Source organism: Ochotona princeps, chromosome 14 (genome assembly GCF_030435755.1).
Source record: "Ochotona princeps isolate mOchPri1 chromosome 14, mOchPri1.hap1, whole genome shotgun sequence".
Classification (NCBI taxonomy): Eukaryota; Metazoa; Chordata; class Mammalia; order Lagomorpha; family Ochotonidae; genus Ochotona; species Ochotona princeps.
Genome location: NC_080845.1, coordinates 27,552,442 through 27,558,444, shown reverse-complemented (window position 1 = coordinate 27,558,444; position 6,003 = coordinate 27,552,442).

The following is a 6,003-nucleotide window of genomic DNA, read 5'->3' as shown; positions in this document are numbered from 1 at the left end:
GTTCTAGGCTCTAGAACTTTGCACTTTCCAGTGTACCACCCAGCCCTCGCATGCTCACGTGATGACAGGAATGTATTGGCAAGGCTCTAACTGTCCAGGGTTACTCAATATGGGAAGATGAAAGCTGAAAAATGAGACATTAGGAAAAGGCAAAGAAAATTCACCTGTTGCTAACAATCTAACAGTCACACTGGCACAGCTACCTTCTACATCAGTGTAGGTACAGAGGAATCTTCACCTTCAAGCTCTTTTTTTGCAGGAGCCTGAAGTTCACTCCGTGATGATGATGGCTCTGGAGTGGACCAAGCTCCCCCTGCACTGTCTCGCAGTGTGACCACAGAAAGCAGATTAGATGACCTTCCTCCACTTCTTTCTCATCCATACACCAAACTTTAAAGAAGTCGTCAGTTCTAATTGATTCACCCATTTACTCAGTCAAGGTTAAGGGCCATCCCTGCTCCAAATCCATTTGAAATACTCTTGGCATATCACTCCCTACACAATCCAAATGCCCTACTTTCCCTAGGAGGAAATTTGGATAATAGCATGGCAGGTTTGTTGAAATCTGGCTGTGAATCAGATTCTGCCTTGGCCCTCAGAAATCTCACTTTTGACCATCTGAGTGCTCTCACCATCTTGTCAATGCTCCATGTTCTTGAATAACCTCCCACTGCTACCTTAAATGCCTTATTTCATCCTCCCCCAGGCAGTCTTCCCCCATCTCATCTGCCCATTGAACTCCTATACATCCACCAACACCCAGACTTAATCTTCATCTACTTTCTTCAAATATGACTTGTGTTTCTAATCTAATTAAGTCCAGTTTCATTTTAACGGGGGCATATCTGTCTTTTCTATAGATCAGGAGTCCCAGGAACAAAAAGACTTTGTCCTGTTCATTGTCAAATTCCTCTTATTATTTGAGTGGTGAACTGAAAGCAGGAATGTGCCAGTGACTGACAGTACTATTTTTAAAGGTAGCTTCCACTTATTACATGCTTGAACACAACCTTCTGTTATCTCTGCCATTATCAACATGAGGATTCTATCGATTGCTTGATATTCATTTACTGAATCCCTGTGCAACACAAGGGTGAGATGCTAAAAATGTAAATTTAAATAAAACAGATAATGCTTCAAGGAGCTCAAATTTTCTGAAATCTAATTCTAAGACAACATGAAAGCATATGAATAGACATATGCCTTGGGTTAATTTACTTTAAAGACATTCTTTTGGACCTGGCATGGTGGCCTAGTGGCTGTTCTCACCTTGCATCTGCCGGAATCCCAAGTGGGCACCGGTTTACATACTGGCTTCCCCACTTCCCACAGCTCCCTGCTGTGGCCTGGGAAAGCACTGGAGGATGGCCCAAGGCCTTGGGACCCTATACCCATGTGAGAGACCCTGAGGAGGCTCCTGCCTCCTTGCTTTAGGTCAGATCCACTCTGGCCACTGTGGCTGCTTGAGGAGTGGACCAGTGGTCAGATGATCTTTTTCTGTGTTGCCTCCTCTCTGTATATCTTTCAGTAAAGATAAATAAATAAATCTTTAAAGAAAAAAGCATATATTCTTTTAAAATAATATAAGGCTCATTTGCCCATGATAAATATTATTCAGTGGCTGGTAACACTGTAGAAATTTGGAAATGGTTCAATCACTAGTCACTTTACTCTCTGGATGACTTTAGTTGACATGAAGATCCTCAAAGAAGCTTTTGAATAATCCTGATTTAAGCTGAAGATGTGAATGAGCTTCCATCTGAAAGAAATTATGAATCCTTTTCTAAAAACAGAGATAATTATTAGCAATTTCTGAAGGTGAGCTAGCGAAGGATTCATTCTCACATCATTCTCATCTGTCTGATGGAGATGGGAGGTTTATATAGGCTTGACTAGTCCCCATGGCAACAGCCTTTCTCCTGGGTTACCATAGGAATTGTGAAGGCCTTTATAAACTTCCATTAGCAGAGCTGAGGCCAGCAGCACTTAGAAACATCTGCTGGAAAGACGCTACACAGTGTCAGGCAGGGTTTTGAGAATTAATTTCACCCTAGAGTAGCTGTGCAGGTCTGTATATCGCCCACCTCTACAGCTTTGAACGTTAGATAACACTAGAATCAGCCCGATCTCCTGAACACTTCCCATAAAGAGTTTTTCAAAAATCTAACCACAAACAGCTCTAACTGGATTGCACAGGATTTTGAAGGAATCCATTCTGACAAAGCTGCACCTGCCAAAGAAGTCAATTCATGCATTTTTGTTGTTGTTGTTCAGAACAGTGCCTGGAAGCCACAGTAACAATAAGGATAGTAATGGGTGGTGGTTATGGTTTGCATGTGCAAACCCCTTCCCAACCCCTGGAAATATTTTGAAACTGAATCAGCAATGTAATGACATTAGAGTGATTAGTGACGGCAGAGAAATTCGAGGGGTTTGCTCCCACATCCTACCCTTCTGCCACGTTGAGGAGAGTGCCCCTTCTTTCCACCTTATGAAGATGCAGCATGATGTGTCATGAATGAATCTACTGAGCCCTCACTGGACAATGAGATTGATCTTGAACGTCCCAGCGTCCAGAACCATGAGAAGTAAGTTTTTGTTATTTGTAAATGACATAGCCTAAGACATTTTTCTTGTGATATCCCAGATATACAAAGAGTGGCATGACAATGGGACTGTTCTTAAGACTACATTGGCTAAGACAGTCAATTTTATGGTATGTATAATTTACTACAATTAATATTTCTAAAGTTAACATAGTTATATGGTACTAGTACTTAGAATATCTACTCTAGCCCAGGTACATACGCCATGTTCTTCAGATATTCTATATCATGTCCCAAAAGTTTGTAATTATCCTTAACTTGAGGATAAAGACATTGATTTAGAGAAATAAAGTAACTTGCTCAAGGATATATAACAGTTATGTGTACCGTTGCAGTCAGTATGATTAAGTCCAGAACTTAGAATCTTGGAGCTTATCCTCACAACATTTCAGCTTTAACCTCACATTCCATACAGATAGATGATTGATATGTTAAAGGCACACTGTGTATTCAGTTAAGGTATGTGAAATGCTTGTTCAATTCTGCTTGTTTAATCCTTTTAGGGATATTTTTAGGGTGTACTGGCATGACAATATTCATTTTTTCTCTAACATGAATTTGTTTTACAATAATCATGTATTTTCAGCAAATATTGAGATATTTACAGAAAAAAACCCAGCTGTACATAGATTGATGATCCCCTTCTTAATACAACTATCTGGATTTTAAAAAATCTCTAACACTTATAGGAGAGTAAGGAGAAATTGTTCAGTAAATATTCTTAGGAATCACAGCTAACGTTTAGGTATCGGAATACCTTTTCTCTCTGGGGCAAGGTAATGACCAAGTTTCATTCCAACAAATATAGAACGTATGTGGTAGTAATAACCTTTTTAGATTTTGGTCAAGCTGTAGGGAAGAAACAAGAGCAAAGAAAACCAGGGGAAGAAGGACCCTAAGAAAATTTTCTTTCTTTCTTTCTTTTCTTTCTTTCTTTCTCTCTCTCTTTCTTTCTTTCTCTCTCTCTCTCTTCCTTCCTTCCTTCCTTCCTTCCTTCCTTCCTTCCTTCCTTCCTTCCTTCCTTCCTTCCTTCTCCTTCCTTCCTTCTTTCTTTCTTTCTTTCTTTCTTTCTTTCTTTCTTTCTTTCTTTCTTTCTTTCTTTCTTTCTTTCTTTCTTTCTTTCTTTCTTTCTTCTTTTGACTGATTTGAAAGGCAGAGTTACAGAGACAGAGAGATGGGATATTTCATCCTCTGTTTTAACTCCCCAGATAGCCACAAGGCTAACACTGGCCCATGCTGAAACCAGGAATCTGGAGCTTCTTTCAGGTCTGCCATGTGGGTGATGGGAACACAAACACTTGGACCTCTTTTGCTGCTTTTCTGGGCCATTAACGTGAAACTGGGTCAAAAATGGAGCAGCCAGGACACAAACCCATATGGGATGTGGCACTGCAGACAACAGCTTAACCCACTATATCACAATGCTTACTCACAGGGAATGCCTTTAGTTGAAAGAAGAAAAGCAATCATAGGTATCAGTCCTTAACAAGTTTTGAGGGCATGCCCTCAGCAGAGAGACATGTCCTCTTGGATTTGTTCCGCATGCCCAATAAACAGAAATCCTTCTACTAACAGTAAAGGGAAAAAAATCTCATTCCCAGTCCCTGAAACTCAACAGGAAAGGGAGATGGAGATTATTATTATTATTATTGTTTTTTTGCTTTAAAAGGTACAATGGAAGAGAGGATACTAATTAGCAAGCACGGAAAATACGCACCAAATTGTATCTAATTTATTTAGTGTCTTTGCTTTTGAAGGGCATTTTCATAAATATCTGCTGGTGCTTCTGTTTAACTGCTTTGGTATTTTCAAAAGTAAAGATGAGAGTTCAACATCCTATTGTCAAAACATATTTAACGGTTTCACTGGGCAGCTGTTGAGTCAACCATTGATTAAATTACAGTTAAAGTCAAAAATAATAATAAAATAATACAACTGATCTTAGCAAAAATTGCCAAAAAGTGAGATGTGATGGAGGAAAAATAATGCATTCTGTCATTCCATGTAGGAAAAAAACAAAAAAAGAAAGTAAAGTTGAAGAGACTTAGGAGTTGATTATTTTAAGAGAACTTCAATTTAGTGGGATGAAAAAATTCTGGAGTATCTAAATACACTCGTATGTTATAATACTAAACCATACATGTAAGAACGATCAAGATAGTAAATTTTGTTCTTTCATATCACTTTTTAAAATGAAATTGATGGCATTCTAGCATCATGAGATACTACCCACAAGAGGTCCTAGCAGATGCTGTAAATCATACATTTATGTGGATGTATTCGGTCCTCTCCTTTACCTCCAGCTAGTCCATCTCATGCTGCAGTAAGAAATATCCAGGAAGAAGGAGATCTGGGACACTTGTTCCTTGGACAGTCTTGATCACATGTGCTCCTCGTTTCCACATTGCTTCTACATTTATTCACTCCCTGATCTCTTTTCTGCCTCCTGCTTTGGGCTCTGACTTTGTCCATCATGACAATCATGGACACAACTTATTTGACTTTGATTTGTAATTCTCCTCCAGCAGACTCATGTTGAATTCCCAATCAGTTCAGATCTGTTTCTGACCATGTGAGTTTCCATCAGGTCCATAATTCTGAATTCTATTCCATCATGAGTGCCCACATCAGTCCATCTCAAAGGTAGAATGTGTTGGACGTGAAATTAAAAGGTATTATTGACTCACTGGACAAACTATAAAACAACAAGCTGATTTTTAAAGCAGATTTGAAGCCTGCTCTTTAATTCATTCCCTACATTAATTGTTTCAATTTAGTATTCCAGAAACTGATTTGAAAGCAATTTGTATGATGCTAATTGTATGCATGTTACAGCCATTGGGCTGAGCTGATCTGAAGCCAGGAGCCAGGAGTCAGGAGCCAGGAGCCAGGAGCCAGGAGCTTCTTCCAGTTCTCCCACACAGTTGTAGGGCCCCAAGGCCTTGGACTGTCCTCTACTGCTTTCCCAGGTTGCAAGCATGGATCTGGAAGGGAAATGGAGCAGTCGGGATATGAACCAGTGCCTAAATGGGATCCTAGTGCATGCAAGGCAAGGACTTTAGCCACTAGGCTATCACACTGGGCCCTCAACTTAAATTTAATTTTCAAAATTTTTATTCCAGGACAATTTTAAATTTGCAGAACAAAAGATATAAGGCAGTAACATAAAAATAGAGATTCAAAGAATGAGAGAGAGAGAGAGAGAGAGAGAGAGAGAGAGAGTACAGTCTGATGGTCTTCTTCCCAAATGCCTGCAATTGTTGAGGTTGGGCCACGTTGAGGTTAGGATCCAGAAACTCAACCAAAGACTCCTGAATGGCAAGGAGCCAACATCTTGGGGTGTCACTTGCTGCCTCCCATGATGCACATTAGCAGAAAGCTTCAATCCGGAGCTGGA